At 34.8% G+C, this 17,309-nt stretch overlaps 1 protein-coding gene across 20 annotated transcripts in view; it reads right to left on the reverse strand.

The window, feature by feature from the left end:
- Positions 1-17,309, reverse strand: part of RBFOX1 (RNA binding fox-1 homolog 1) — a 918,501-nt gene that overhangs the window by 506,463 nt on the left and 394,729 nt on the right. For 6 of the 20 annotated variants that reach the window (XM_056338153.1, XM_056338141.1, XM_056338149.1 and 3 more), the window contains exon 3: positions 12,635-12,679. The exons of the other annotated variants lie outside the window; for them this stretch is intronic. The gene's annotated coding sequence lies outside the window, so the exon portion shown is untranslated. The remainder of the gene's footprint in view (positions 1-12,634; positions 12,680-17,309) is intronic. 20 annotated transcript variants of the gene reach the window in all.

The raw sequence follows: 17,309 nt of genomic DNA on the forward strand, positions 1-17,309 counted from the left end.
TCCAGGGTGCTTAATATGACTAGGAAGTTTCCTGAAGGTGGAAAGACATCATCTCAGGGCTTCAGCTGTGTGAAAAATTTAGAATCATTATTTAAAATCCTTTCATTAGGAATACATCACATTCTCTCTCAGAATATTAAAATAGTTTTCTTAGAGAATAGAGATGCACTTGGAATAGCAATTTTCTAGACAAAGCCTCAATCAAAAAATATCCAAGAGTTTTCCTAAATAAAACCCACATATTTCATGTGCAACTGCATTGAATCATGTCAATAGATATTATATGTTGCTAAAATATATTTCCAAAACTTTTAGTAAACATTTCGTTACCAACAGTGGGCATAGCTCTGCTCCAAAGACATACAAACATGAGAATAAACACTGCTTCAGATGGTACCTTTGATTATGTAATACCACATACATTTAATCAAAGAATTAGATTGGATCTGTTCTACAAATAGCACAACTTTCAAGCCAATACAGTGGGCACATCAATATCATTATTAGAGCTTAACTAAATATCATTAAGACATTTCATTCTTCAGTCTTAAATCTATGTGCTTGAGCAGAACAGTTGCTTTCCCTTCCGCTGGCCCATCTTCCACGACCTGACATCAAAAGCACCATTTATATGCTACGGTGACAGTCTAATTGAGAGCAAAAGCGTATCAGTGTATACTCTACTCTCCATGAGGAGTAAAACTCACAAAAAGTTTTTATTATCATAACAGGCTGTTAGTGGTGACATTAATTAATTGATGAAGCATATAGCTTACAACTGCACTAAATGTATGGTTGTGCAGCTTTGTGAAATGAAAAGAAAGCTCTTCACAGGTGTGTCTCCTTTTATGTCAAACCAAGCTCACTGCTTCATTAAAGTGATATACTGATTAATGTAGACAATGAACAGAGGGATACGATATTAGTTACTGAAAGAATGCAAGTTCTTTGAAAAAGTTTATTTTTCAGCCAACATAAACAAGTAGTGAGAATATAGTGCATGCAAAGGTTATGCAAAGACTTAGCAGAAACGCCCTACTGTGAACTTGAAATAAAGATTAACTATATTTTGGGGGGAAAATAGAGGGAAAGTACAGATTCCTTCCAGAGACCTATGCAACTGAGGTTCTTCAGTTATTCTGTGAATAAGTAAAAAGAGATAACCTTCACTTTGCACAGCTCCATGCACACACTGCACTGCTGGCTTGCCTATTTGATGCTGTCTAGTCTGTTCTACTTTCAAAGATTCCATCTATGGAGGAGCAGATACTCCTCCATTTATTTTTATCATCAACAATCATGGTGCTCTCTTTCTTGATTAACACAGAAGTGGTGAATATTTACTCCCTGAATACTATAAAAGTTTTGCCCCTAATAATATGTGTTACCTAACTGCCTTAGGCTTTGGCTTCATACAACAGAAGAGACATAAAGGACAGCGCTCCCAGCAAAGTTCTGTCTCCTACTATCTTTAGCAGAAAGTAGATTGCTGTTACTGTGAATGTGATTTCCAGGATCTCTAGCCCTGAGAGATACTATTATACTACACAGATACTTTTCCTGAAAGACAAATAAATAGAGTAATTCCAATTAGTATTCCCTTGCATACTTTGCATTTTGGGGCACCGTATTTAATAGATATGCATATTACCAGCATGGGTAAAACCACACATCTTTTGGCCATGAAAAGAAGTAACAAGAATATTACAAAGATGAGACAACCAACCATTCAACTCTAAAGATTAAGGGTAAGTATTCACTTAACAAAAAATGTGTAGCATTTGAATAACAATGGCTATTTGGTCTGAGTCCCAGTCTTGCTCTTATATGTGGCAACACAAGTCCAAATTGTTTGTTTTATTCAGATGAGTATTTTAATAACACTTAAAATTTCTAATTTTTTGTTACAAATATTTAATATGTATGATGTCTGAGGATGCTAAATAATATCCAAGTTTTGAAGATAGGAATATTGAGGCAGAAGGCACACAAGTGATTTTTGTGACAGTACCTAACTAACAGAGTCACATTTAGAACACCTGAACTTCACAGCTTCCACAGAAATGAAAGACAGTAGGGACCAAATCACCTGGTCTGACATCCAGCCTACAGAGCAGAAAAACAGTCCCAATGTACCTTAGAGTGGGCAGGAGAAGAGGTGGGAAAAAGTAAAAATGCAGATATCAGCGCAGGGCAAACCACAACTGTTCCCAAAATGGCAAGGAGTTTGATTACATGATACACATCCAGCTGAAACCAGAGGACAAACTATTTCCTTTGTTGCAGACAATGCCCAAGGACAAAAATGAAGGTCCCAGATGATCTGAGAAAAAAATAGATTCCTGTCCTGTATTTGGTCAACTGTTATTAACACTGGCATATGAACAAGACGTAGCATCTAGACACCTGAGGTATTTTCACGCTTATCTATTTCTAGCTGGGTCTATTCTTTGATGCTTCAGGGAGAATAAAAAGCAACAATCCCCCTTGCCCTTACTGAAGCAAATGCAATGTAGAAATACATTCCATCTTAAGAAAGCCGGAGATATATATTCTTTGTGTATACTTTCAAAAATGTTGTCTTAATGCAGAGCTGCAAGTATTCTCAGGACACTGGGAGCAATGCAACATTCCCCAGAGCCAAGGAAAGAAAGGACTGAAGGGGGGAGTCAGATCCAGGGATTCTGAGGCCAGTAAAGGTCTATCACAACCAGCTAGTCTAACCTGTAAGGTCAGAACACAACAGAAGTCACCTTGTGCTGAACATGTCCTGTATGTCAGGTAATGACATTATGCAAGCTCTGTCAGACCAAACCTTGTATCTAACGAAACCCCTATTGAAGAACAAGGTTTTCGCACTTGTTCACCTGTTTACTGATACAGTGAAAGTATTTTTTTTTATTATTTGGGAAAAACATAATATAACCAAAGATGTCCTTTCTTTCCCCAAGAGGTGGAACAACAATATTAGACTTGCGGGGAGGAAAACATCATCTTGAAATAAATGGTTTTTTTCTACGTGGAAGTGGAAGGGATATAATAATAGCAGTGGGGTTTCACACAGAACAATGGAATGTAGCTTTCATCCTCTAATACCTCATCTAAAAAATATGTGAGATAAATACTGATCACAAAAAAATCTTGTTATGTGATAGATCATGTATGTTTGCTTTACCTATTATAAAAAGAATTTCCTTCTGTTTTTTGAATGTAATTTGTACTTTTCATACAGGTTTTCTCCTATAAAAATTCTGTCTCCAAATTTTGAGTTCTCACCTTAGCCTGAACTAGATCAATGTTATTCTTCATCTTGACTTTCTCCTAAATATTAAAAATTATTATATCAAATGACCCCAGACACCTTTACTGATACTCATCCTTTGTATTAATTGCATTACACCTCAGGGATTCTCCAGTATCATGCTTCTTGTTTCACAGTTAGCATTTTATTGTATTGCAGTAATATGAACCACAAATGTAATTTCTCAAAGGTAGAAATTTGCAATTAAGACAATGTAATAAATAACTTCATTTCTGTAAGTTTCTAAATTCAGGCAGCAACATCTCTAACAAATATTAAAAAAACCCAGATCTACCAAATTTATAAATGTTCCTTGAAAATTTTGTTAAACACTGTAAGAGATCTTATTAATCTTCTAAGCTAAAGGAAATAATATTTAATGATCCTCTTCAGAAATTTGCTCTTGGAGGAACACAGCCACAACATCAACATTAAGGGCAGTACCACTCAGAATGTACAACAGTTCAGTTTATCTTGAACACATATTTAAGATCATGGTTTTAATCAGCTACTATTTACAGATTCTACCAATTAATCCTGGTTACTTTCTAACTGAACCAACCACGTTGACACCAAAACTGTAATTGATCCCTCTGATTTCAAAGAATGTAAGCATTATTTTCAGGAACTGTGGTGGTTTCTTTTATACCCTATTCAAATTTATGAGATATTGGAGGTACGGTAGTAATCATGACCTTTGCCAGACAGGATACAAAATAGAAATAACTTCTTCCACTGTTCATTTCTCTATTTGTAATAGATCATTTAAATACTTTAGTTCCATGCCTTGCTTTTCAAAGTAGACTGAAAAGTAGACTTTTTGAGGTCCTTTCCCAAGGCATTTTCTATGTAAATGTTAGTCTTTGCTACTTACACCTTAAATTTTGGATAGGCAAAAAGTTAGTACTTTTGCTTCCATTTTACCAGCAGGGAATAGAAGCACAGCGGTTAAACATCTGTTCTGAGTTTGGCATACCAAGAATTCAACATAGCACTGAATTAAAACTCATACTGCACTGCCATCCAGCATCATCATGTGACACTATAATTTTCTTTCACAGGAACAAAATATTTTTGCCTCATTTCATGGGATGTGATAGAGACAAATTCTAAACACCATGAAAGAAATACAACATGATTTTTTTCAAAAAAATTGCATAAATTTTAGGTAATCTCTAATTTAGTTTTTCTAGAAGACTGCTCTATGCATAACCTACCTAATTTAGCAAAGAATTAATCAAGTTGGGCTAGCATATGCCACTAAAAGTATAAGAAATATGATGTTTAAAATTCTTCCTAGAAGTGCTGTAATAAATCTGCTTGAAAATATTATTTTCTTTGTTGAAAAGTAACTCACTACTCTTATATTTCATTTTCTAAAGTGACCAACACTTCAGTTATATTACAGCAAAAGTATCCCAGCTGGGTCATTCTTATGTGCCCATTTTTCTACAGGTGCAAAAGGAAGGTTCCATTCATGAGAATTCAGATCCTAACCCTCTTCCAATGATACAATTACAGAAGCAGATAAATGAGAGAAAGAGAAGCTGACAGGAAGCTGAAAGAATATAGCATTCGGTAATGATAAACAGTAAAAAACAGGAAAACCTACTTTAGTCTGCAAAGTCATTATAATAATTTGTTCAGAAAGCAGCAAAGACAAAACCCAGTAAATACTTTGGAAACTGCTGGATCAATTTGCAAGTGCTGAAAGCACATCAGCCTTAGAAACTCAGGGACATTTGTATTAAGCAAGAGACACACAATTAAGCTGCATCTCAAGCTAAAACCCTGGGGGCTCCACACTTCATTCCAGTCAACTACTGCTGTTTTTTGGCACTATTTTCATTGCAAATATGAGTAATGTGGGCCCTTTAGTCACTATTAAGCAGTAATCTGGGGAAATCATCCACTTCCAATAATCTTATACTCTAATTTAGGGCACTCTGAAACCACATAATGAATAATACTGTCGCCAGGTCTCTCCTATAATGACACATGACATACGCCTGATATTGCTTTTTTCAAATCAATTGCAACCGTGTTGCTTTTTTTGAGAAAATCTTGTTTATTGTATTCATTTGAGTTTCTTTCTTCATTCATTAGATGAGGAAGTAAATTTCTGCTTCAGAAGCAAGATATTAATTGTTAACTTGGCATTCAGAAAGCAGTGGATTCCTTTGCAATCAAAACAAAATTATTTTTTCAAGTTATATCACCATGTTAGGTTACAAGTTACTTATGAGTAATAAAAAATGTACTTTCATTGTAAATTAGAAAGCTAATTAAGAGACCTTCCACTGTTCTTTCCCCTCCTGGATGGATTTTACCTGTTACTAAGGTCTGCCACTGCAGAACTCACAAGAATCACTTCCCTCTTGACAAGTGGAAAAAAGCTTTTATAGCTAAGCAATTTGAATGCCAGAATAAAATCAAGCATCTATCCATTTTTATGTCTTATAACCCTTGTGTTTTTCATAACCATTGGAAAATACTGGTCAATAACATAAATTGGGAGCAACATTGTAAGGAATATAGCAAACTTAAATCTGTGCTGGGTATAGAAAAACCCAACCATCAACAAATAAAAAGGTCTGAAGATACGCAAAGAATTCAAGAAGTACATCGTCTCAGAGATGAAAGTAGAAAGGTTTTGATACTTCTGCTTTCAATAAATCGCAAATTCAAAATTTAACTTACATATAAAAGATGATTTAAAGATATACTTTATGAAAACATTGCTTTTCTGTTTCTCAAGTAATCTCAGGCAATGTGAAATACACTGCACTTTATCAGAAATATTCCTAGATTATTCTCTGACTTGCTCAGAAGCAGCATATCTAAGTTTTAGATAACAGTGTGAATAATTCCTTATTCATCCCAGGCAAACACAATCAATTGCATTCTAGAAATTCAATTTACAAGTAATTTATCTGACATTAATATTCCAAATTCACAAGATTTCACATAAAGCTATTCTTGTAGCATAGCAAATTTCCAATAGACATTGTTATTAAAGTAAAAATGATCCTCCACAAAATAACTTGCAAGCTGTGTGGTAGTCTCGGTCCTTGCAGTATTTTCTCTGTGTGCGTGGTAACAGGAAATTCTATGTAAAGTTGGTGAAGTATAATTTACAGCTGAATTTTAAATAACCTATTATACAAAATCTACCTAAAAAGACAACATTGCAGGTGGCTTTTCCAAAAAGCTTTCATTGTTTCACAGACACACTGACTTATTAGTCAACTAACTAATCAACTGATTAGTTCTTCATAGTAGTAAGTGATGATTTCTCTGTAGTAATTAGATGATATTTTGCAAATGGTGAGTGCATAATGCCTATGTATTGTGCTGCTTATTTCACTTATTTATTCCTTATTTCTCCTACTTTATGAGATTCATAAATCTACTACATTTAAGAGGTAGGTTTATTTACTGTGATTAAGAAAAATGCATTATGGAGGTACCTGAAACTAAAAATAATGAAACAAAGTAGAAGGTTGATTCATTAGTGATCCCACATTTCTTCACACTTTAATAGGGCTGTTATATTTATCCATGGAGGGCGAACTGGAATTAGAGACCTTAAGTCTCATTTCTGTAGATAATCTTTATTACGTGAGCCAGAATGAAATTGTTAAAATACCTACTATCATGAGTGATGGGATTAGCACAAAAATGGTTCTCTAAACATTAACTACAGAGCACCTAAGTAGTGGTAGATAAAGTAAATTAACATTCACTGATATAAGTGTAAAATAAAAAAGGGAAAACTGAAAACAATCATACCTAAGTAACATCAAGAACACCAGACTGAAATATGTCTATATTAATATTTTGGTGATGTAAAAGGTGTGAAGGTATAGGTGGTTATCAACACCTTTTGGAGTGTTATGTGTTCTTGGGAAAAACTTTCCCAATCAAAGATTAAGTCATTAATACTGTCAGCATTTGAAAACATAACATACACTAATTTGTTTCCCCTTGCCTATCATCTTTGCCTCAGATTTATATTCTTTGTGAAAGACCCCAAATCATCATACCAGAAATCAACTGATAACTTGTATTATCCCAATTGTTCACAATACTAACAGCGTAGGCTAGCTTTTCTGCATGCGACAGCGCCCAGGATTTTAGTGCAAATTACTGTCTATGTACAGGAAAGGGGGTGGTCTCCCTTGAGGAGGAGGCAGAGTATGGGTTAGGAGACATGCACAAACCCATGGCAGATCAAGAACAGTGGAAATTTGAGATCCATGTGCACTGCTGTTTCAACTGAATGCAATATTCAGAGTTAAAACACTGTTGTAGGAGCAGAAGTTTCAAAGATTACTCTAAAAAGAGGTATGAATTAATCAGAGGGCATTGAAAACTAGCATGTTACAAAGCATGTTTTTATAATACAAGTCCCTGTTTTCTAATATTCCATCATATTTTCTAGCAAAAATAAGTGCATTGATTGCAAAAACTTTCATATAATAGCGTTATAATTTGCTGTTGTCTAATAAAGCTACATTGAGCAAAATAGCATCAGAAAGAAAAGCTCAGAAGTGGAAAAGTAAATAACAGTAATGATAAACATAGCATATACAGTGTGGAATAAAAGCCACAACATTCAATTGAAGTGCTTCTATATGACCATAGCATTCTATATTTCTCATCTCCCAGGTTGAAAATAAGAGTCTAAATATCAATTCCCCAAGCTGCAGCATGTTTTCCATCTCATGCAAAACCAATAAAACTTCTTTACGTCCAAAATCAGCTTCTATTATATCAGTCCAAACCCAGGGCTTTCTCAATTATCTCTCTGCCATCTTCCTTCCCCGCACCACAACCACCACCACCACCCCCCAACTCGCTACCTAAATTTATACTAGTAGTAACTGCAATATACTCAGCATACATATAGTGGTGAATTTAGTAAAACATACACATGAAAAATCTAACTTAATGCAAATGGATGACCTTCAATTTTAAAACAAATGAAGTTATATAGTCATTTCACTACTATTGTTATATAACTAGGAGAAATTAATTTCCACAGAAAATGCTGTACAGCCACGCCAACTTTGGTAAAACCTATTATCTAAGTTCCCATATATATTTTACTGGAAATACACTGGGTATACCCGTAAAGACCGGATTAAGGTATAGTCACATCGCACTCAGAAGTTGTGTGATAGGTTAATAAACTGTTAAAACTATGAATATAACAAGTATGCTTCCATATTTCTGAATGCCTGACGCACTTTTACAATTGGGATATTGTGAAGTTAATTAGAGGGAAATCAGACAAAGACTCCTGCTTTACAAGACCACAATTTGCTGACCACAACGTGCAAACTGAGGGGGGAATAGGACATAACTCTTACCATACTTAAAGTAATCAGTCACATGCAAACGAAAGGAAAACAGACAAGACACTTTTTCTTTTTTATCTTTACCGATTTAACACAAGACCCCAAAGGAATTAATCAGACTATGGAGCACTCATTTTTAAGGTCAACAGTATGTCCAGACTTTGCTGTAGCTGCAGTGTTATAAGACCTGTAAGTATATTAGTATACATAGACACAATGCTTTTTAACAGAAAATTCTGGCTGTGCAGAAACATGACCACGTGAAATCTTTCACATTCATTCATGTGGAAGTTGAGGTCTGGAGAATTTTATTGGGGTGTGTTTTTTTTTTTTTAATGTTGGACTATTTTAGTAAATTAGAAAGAAGACCAAAAGAAAAACTACAAAGACTGTACAACTCTTACAGCTCAGAGCACCTATTGGCTATTATAAAGGGAAATCTCTGCATTAATGATCACTGCATCAGTTTCAGAAGGGTATTAGATGGATGAGTCAGAGGATTTAATTTGAAATACCTTTAACCAAATGACAAACAAATATCATTAATGATGACCATATTGATAAATGATCTATAAACTTAGACCTGAAATTCAGACTAATTTTCTGTTTACAAACAAAGCACCTGAGAAATCACTGAAAACTACTTTAAAATTTCAAAGATATCAAGTTCTTAATGTTTGAAAGTGTTACATTCACTTGTAAGAGACTGGGTTTGCTACCAGTAAACAGGATGAACTTATCATCTCAACAGACACATCAAATCAGACACCTATGTTTGTTATGAAAACTTAATCTTTCTGTAAGTTTGTTGTTGGTTTTTTTAAAAATGAAAATACATGGATTCATTTAATTTTGCATGTTAATTAACATAATTAGGTTCATTCAGGTAGTGCAACTTCAAAGTTTGCATGGTTGCAATTTGTGGAGATACATGTTTAGCACTAAAGCAATGAACACTATATTTTGTTCTTCACCTCCCTGCCTAATATATAGCAATATTGTATATTTATGTCTTTACATGTATATGTATGTATTTACATCAATATAAACACTATATACATATATTATATTTACAAAATAAATCAGGACCTTTCACATATGCACCTGTATGCTAAAATCAGGGCTCAAACTAGTTATATGCCTATGTAAATGACCAATCAATGGAATCAATGAGATTGAATCCAGACACGTAAATCTGTCTCCGGAACTCATATTGAAGGAATGGGGCTTTGAACAGTATTGACAGCTTTCCCTCTGCAATCTCCTGAACAATAACAGGGCTCTTCCCTTCAGGTTCCCATTCTTGTCACAGAGGGAAAGACCTGGAAGGCAGGCACTGGAGGTTCTATGCCCTGCATGGACTCAAATCATGGGAGCATACAAAACATAAACCAGGTAACAATAGGAATCCAGTCCAAAAGGGGTTTTGCACACTGGTGACAGTCAATCTGCACACTTATTTTCTGGTTTAACTGTTTACAGCAGGGTTATTTAACCAGCTTTTTGAACATGATTATTAATGACTTTTATCTCTTCTAACTTTTCACCAAAATTTTATATGTGTATTTGTCAGCCAAACATTCTGTTTTTCAGGTCTCTGACCCTGTAGCTCTGATTATTTGGTAACATTTTCTAGTTCTGTTCAGGTAAAATTCACTACTGCATGTAGGACATAATACCTATGGACCTTTGAAGGAAACTGAGTCACTTTATTGCACCATTACAGACACAGATCAAAACCCAACCTTCTGTTACACCAGGGTGAAACCTTGAGTAGAATGTTAATTGCCTAGGTGGTGAATAGTCTCTGCCCCCACACAGAGGTAAGCTTTATTCCAAAAGCACAGTACCAAAGTGTACATGCAGCATTTCTTACCACATTTATTACACCTACAAAACATTCTGGTTTTGGTTTGCAAAAACGGAAACTTTCGAAATAAGTGATGTTATTTCAGGAAGATCACCAATTTCCTGTTAATGCTTTTCCTAGCGCCTAGTATCGGGAAAAGCACCCAGAACTTTTGACTTCCTACTACACATCTCTAGTTTTTAACTAAAAAACTAAATTTCTAAGACCTCTGGAACTTGTTGTGTACTACTTCTCATACATAATCTTGTGCATAGATAGTAAAAAAACCCCCAACCATTATATAACCACTATACCAAGTTTTTTTGCTACAGGGATAGGTCAATCAAAACTGTACAGAATCAGACAGAAAGTCTGTAAGTCAGGTTGCACCATAAACATACTGTAGAACATTAGACAAATCTATCATAATGTCTATTTGCATAATTTAGCATTACTAGTTACTAAGATTCACACTTAGATTTTTCCCCAAAAGATCAACCTCACTAGCTGTTTTATGGATTCACAGTGATGTAAGTATGAAAGTACACAGTAACTCTGCAGGATCTGCCACCACCATCTTATATAAATATTAACCAAATTTGGCTACAAATAGCAAAAAAATCCTAGTACAGGGTAATTCTGTAGTTTCATTTATTCTGTTTCTGTTACAGCACTTTAAGAGTATCTGAGAAGCTTCCAGGAGGGCATTCAGAAAGATGCCTAGCACTTACTTCAGATTGGTTGTGCTGCCCATATACTAATGACAATAAGGTATCCATCTCTACCTGGAATGATTGCTCTAAGCCAGTGAAGAAAAACATAAAAATATTTTTGTCATATCTTTGTTTCATCATGAATACTAGCATAGGGAGAGCCACAAGATAGCTCTGACCTCCTGATGTAACACAGCACCATGAGGAGACAGTAGTCAATGTCTTAAAAACATAATTTTTCAGTTAACATGAGACTGCACCTGAACTAATTATCCCTACCTCTCCATGGAGCTTACGACCTCAGGTACAGCGCTTCCCTGCTGCACCCATGCTCCAGAAAGAGCTACCTCTGCTCCTGCAGGTCAGGGGTCACTTGCTTCGTGTTCTCTTGTGTAAGGTCAACGAGCAGATAGGCTCAAACACATTTAAGGCACTTTCAAAGCAGGATTGAACAACAGCTTTGGACCATTGGTATTTCTATTAAAAGAGGAAGTTTGTTCGGTGTTAAGACACTTTTTAAAATACAAATGAAACATGATGTACGTATGCTCCTCAAAATGCCGTATTACAGAATAAATTCCATTAGAAGGATCTCTGCAGACTACCGAGTTCAACACCCTCTTCCTCAAATCAAAGAACAATGACCTTCAATTTCAAATTTATTTGCAGTTATTTACTAGCAGAACATTTTCCAGAACCTTCAGGATTTTTTTTTTTTTGACCTTAGGAGGTAATATAAAACTGTTGAGCTGCTTGAGGGCTATCAGGCAGATCAAATGCAGCTTGCATTCTAGGACTACTAGCCAGGACACATAATGCCACCTACACCACAATGCAGACTCTGTGGCTGTGCTGTCATATGGGCAGCTGGACAATTAAGGGCTCAGATGCAAGGCAACCGGCAGAAGTTTCTAAAGAATGTGTTGACTGAACACACCGAGCCCATTCCCCAACAAATGTGGTTAAGACTCTGGAGGAACTACTATAATCTCTCACCTCCCTGAGTTACATGTGCTGCCACCCTAATGGAGGACAGTTTTAGTCTGCCATTAGATCAGCAATCTCTTGGCTTAAGAATGAACCTGTGGGATTAGAATCAGTTCCCGCCATTGCTTCCTCCTTAGCACCAGTGTCACAGAAAGGAGCAGAGCAGTCCTTCCTGAGACACTGAAGGGTAAGTAAACTTCTGCTCTGGAAAACAAACATTTGTTAATGTAAATTTATCATCCAGAGCCTGTATTTTGGGAAACTGTTAGGATACAAAATAATTCTGAAATCATTCCCTTTACCCTTTTATGGATTTGTATAGCAGATTTGAACCTATCAGGATATATCCAGGAGGATTATAATTTTGTCTTGGTACTTTAAAGCAGTATTTTGTTTCATTTTCTACTATTTTCTATCTTACTTGATAGCTGCATTATCCATGTTTCCTGAGTGCTACATTTTCATCCTGTAGGGAAAAAAAACAAAACACTTCTGTAGAAATCTCAGCTAGTGTCTCTTAAGTATAGCATTTAATGCAACTACGTTTAACTAAACACATTTTTCCTTTGTTTATTTTATTCTACTGCTTCCACAACAGCTAGAAAATTGTGAAGATTCTTTTAAATAATGCTCTTCACTAAGTCATGGCCAACCACCAAGTAAGCATGTGGCTAAATGAGCAAAATGTGTTCTGCTCACCATAAGAGACATTATTTATATTTACCACAACAAAAGAAGACAATGGCCTGCAAACACAGGCACATAACGTCAATAAACATGAATACTATGCCCAAAACCATTTAGTAAACATGTTAATAGAGCAGAATTTTGTCTATAAAATGAAAATATATGACATACAAAAGTTTTCACACAGTCATGTATTCCAGATTAGGATTTCAGTACACGAACATACGGGACAACCAGCAGGTCAGGCTGTGTAATCACATGAGCTTAGTTTTATATGAAACTAGACTAAAACAGGAAAAGGAAATGTAAGTAGCCAATTAATGAAGATGACTATTGAGTTCTAATTATTTCTAAGAGTCTGTCCTACCTTTTCTTTAAATTCAAACATGAATCTCAAAGATGAACCCGTATTCTAATTCCATAAATTATTTCTAGTCCTGAATGTAAGTACATAAATATTTAAGGATAACACAAGATATTCCAGGTTAGAAAATGGCAGTTGAAGCTACCTTGCCATAATTTTGCTTTGATTTACCCAGGATATGAACAATCACTACAGATATCTGAAGGGAAAAAGCCCAGAAGTAACTATAGTTTCAGAAGCAGCTTTAAAGACTGAATTTTAGCTTGTGAAGATTTGGATGAGGGTTGCCATCCTTTATTACATAGAGCCATTCTGCTATACATTGTAACTGAAGACTGGTCAATTTTATTTTAATTTGATATAAAGAACTCCCTTTGCTTCTCTCAAAGTCTTAAAATCAATCTTTGATTTCTAAAAATTTCTATTAAATACGTTATTTCTTTTCCACAAAATGGTGATTGCCTACTTCCCCATAATTTAAGATTGAAGGCATTTACATTTGAAAGTACTTGATATTTTGTGTGTGGAATACATTTTATAGGCACTTTACTGTGTATCATTTCAAACCTGATTTTTCCCATAAAACTGAAAAATGTGTAAAAAAAAATAAATAAAAGTGTCTTTATTATGTTTTTTTTAAAATTAGCTATTCTAATAAATGTGTTTGCAATTGACATCCAATCATGATTTTATTATTTTTACTAAATGCTTTTTGGCATTCACTTTCAACTTTTTAATTAAGGAAGGAATAACTTGGATGGTGAACTGTAGTATCCATGCTTAGTATTATACTTCAGTTATTATTAAAGTGGTTTCTCAAAAGAGAGGCAATCATTTCTATCAATTTATTTTTTTTCTTTACAGCTGTGTAGAACCTTTGGTGTGGAGATCAAACTATTGGGATTAGAATAAATTTTCATTTCAATTAAATTTACCTGTAAACACTTCAAGGAACAATTATGATTTGTGTTTCTTTATTTCACAGTAAAAGCTTAGGAAACTACGACTACTCTTGCTACTTCACCCTGTATGTCAAGAGGTTTTCTGGCACCTCTTATTGTAAAAGACGGATTCATTTCAGCAGTCAAACTACAAGATACCACATAAATACTGTAGTGCAATGTCTTAGAATTGTTAATCATTCACATTAAGGAAACTTCAAGTCCTATTCTGTGTTACTCAACTCCAGTAAGATAAACACTAATGAGAGAATTAGCTTGGGTTCAGTGGTTCTTATATTTTTGTTAAACCCCACATCAGCTTTAGAGGTGTGGGTTTTTTTCCCTCCCTCATCCAAAAAGTTTTGGACAAGTAATGGGAAAAGAGTCCCATCCTCAGTGACATAAGGCACTGTTCTCTAGTGGTTAGGATTTAGCAAAATGAGGGTTGGTATCCAGGAAATACTGAGTAGTGACATGCAAGGCTGTGATAAATATTGCATTTATTATCGAAACACACAGTCTCACTAAATGGATGTACAAATAACAACACCAAATAAGTACTGTGTTTTTATTTCCAAATGGATGTATTTTAGGGCTGAATTTATACCTCACTCCTTGTGCCACAGACGCTGAGCTGTTGAAATGAGCAAAACGAGCAAGTTTCTCAAAGAGATTAAATCCAGTATCTCTCTGCTGACCTAAGTGCCCTACAGACTGCAGTGTACCTTAGGGATACCTAACCTAACTAAAAATTATTTATTTCCAAAATGAAATACAACTCCACAGTATGGAGCTTAATGCAGACAAATTTACGTTCTTCAAATAGAGGTCAACATCACACATACTGTTTGATTCCCTGTTACAATGATCATCCTACACATCTCCTACTCCAGTTTCTCAGCACACAGAGAGTTCAGAGAAGATCAAAGAGCAAAACTACTCTTCACTGACAGACCTGCAGCAAAGATGGGAAGAACAGTTCTGAAGCGAACTCAGAAATTTCCTTGCTTTCGTAATGCCTACAACTTTTTCCTTTGGGATATCCATTCCAATTTTTCTCCAGAACCAAAAGCTGAGACTCACCATAGATGACACATTAGCCTGGGAAATTAACAGCTGCTCTACCACTGATAAAACACAGGGAAACACTCAGGAGGGAAACTTTAAGTTCTGTTTCTTGGATAGACATCTCTGGTCTAAGACATCTGGACAACCACAGCAGTACTCAAAGATTTTGATAAGATAGCATTATGTTAAGCTGCAGTCCAAGCCTGTCTTTCGTTACAAAGATTACAGGATAACTACAATATCGTCTATCAATTCATTCACAAAGAAAAGCTTGGAATAATTTTACTCCCTGATTTAATTAATCAAAGTGAATAGTATAGTAAGATAGAGTTAGTTTTTCTGCCCAGATTAAAAGTGCTCCCCACACCTAGCCAGTACTTTTAATTCCAAAGGAAGTTTAAACTGAACATATGTATATACACACTTGGGGTTTTCTTGCATTAATATGTTCTTTTCCATGATCTAATTATATTACTGCATTGAAAGCAGTCCATTTTGCACAGGTATTACTGTTTTCATTAACCAAAATAAAAATGGGTATATATAATTTACAATTAGTCCCCATGTTTACCTAAATACCTCAGAAATTTTGGAAATTAAACCAGTAGCAAAAAACTATTATTTACTGATGTGTTTTAATAAGGTTAGAGCCCTCTGTGTTTTATCTTCTGAAATTATTTTACTCTAGCCACTTTGACTGGTGTAAAAATCTTGACTAAGACACATAGCCTTATTGTCACTCTGAGTGGTGGCTCTTCATCTTATGATTAATGGGCAGCTCCATTTATTGGGTAATTTAAAAATGCAGAAACTTTGCAAGCAAATTAATGGCCTTCAGAAATCTCAGCCAAATTGCATGAATACAGATTTAGCTGGAATGAAGTTATACTGTAAACAAAATGGCACAAAAGTTAGAACAATTTTAACAAAATTATTCACCATCTGTAACAGGAAATTAATCTGTATTTTTTTTCAGCAGTATTAGTTTTCTACAGATTGCATTTTTTAAACTTGTCTTCTGATAAACACCTGAAATTTATTTTCCTTGCTGGTATTAAAATCACTTTTATTCCTCCCTAACTGTTTTTCTAACATTTTCTAAACTAATGGTGGCAAGCAAGTAGCGTAACCACAGGCCACATATATTCCCTTCCCATATGTCAGACAGATTTATATATATAGGAGCATACAACCAGCAAACGGTAAAATCAGTAATGAAATCCAAGAAATCTCACTAGACAATTTCTTAAAAGAATTAAGCACTTTACAGCAAAAGTTTCTACATTGTTTCTGTTGACCACTTACAGACTGATTATTTCATGAAACCCTAACTGACAGAAAGAACACAAATCTCTTCTAGAGTCACAATCTCACTTATATTTCCTATAATCCTATAAAGTTTCATAATCCTCATTGTAGCAAGAACTGATCAAGAAGAGTATTTTTCAAAGTTCTCTGTTTACTTCAGCATCTTATACTTATGTACATGCAGCCACCTCAGCAAATCACTTGAAATTCTGTGTCTCTATTTTCTTAGTATCTTAACTTATAATCATAAATACTATCAGCAAAACGGGAATCCAAATTACATAGTGAGGAGAAATTAGTGCCTGTTCTATATTTGAAAGATTAAATTGAACTCCAGAAAAAGTGGCTTACTAATCACAGATGTTTATGTTACTAAAAAAAAACCAAACAAACAAACATTCAAACACCGTTTATAAAATCTATCCCATGCACCATACACAATTTGTATTGATTTTACTTTCAGAAATTTGTTTCCTTTTTATGATGATTTCTAGGTAGATGAGTTAAGTATTTTTAATATAACTACCTGTAAATATCTATCCAGACTGCTAGCTACAGGGAACACAACCAAGCAGCTTTTTTATATTTTACAGTAATGAATTACACAGAAAATGTCATCTTTTGAGTAATTCCTTACTCACTACACTTTCAACTCTTGCTAAGAGTTTAGCTAGAAAGGGCTCTGAATGTAGCCTGATAGAAACACACTTTAAAATGAGCAAATATAA

The sequence above is a fragment of the Falco biarmicus genome, chromosome 4 (assembly GCF_023638135.1).
Source record: "Falco biarmicus isolate bFalBia1 chromosome 4, bFalBia1.pri, whole genome shotgun sequence".
Lineage (NCBI taxonomy): Eukaryota > Metazoa > Chordata > Aves > Falconiformes > Falconidae > Falco > Falco biarmicus.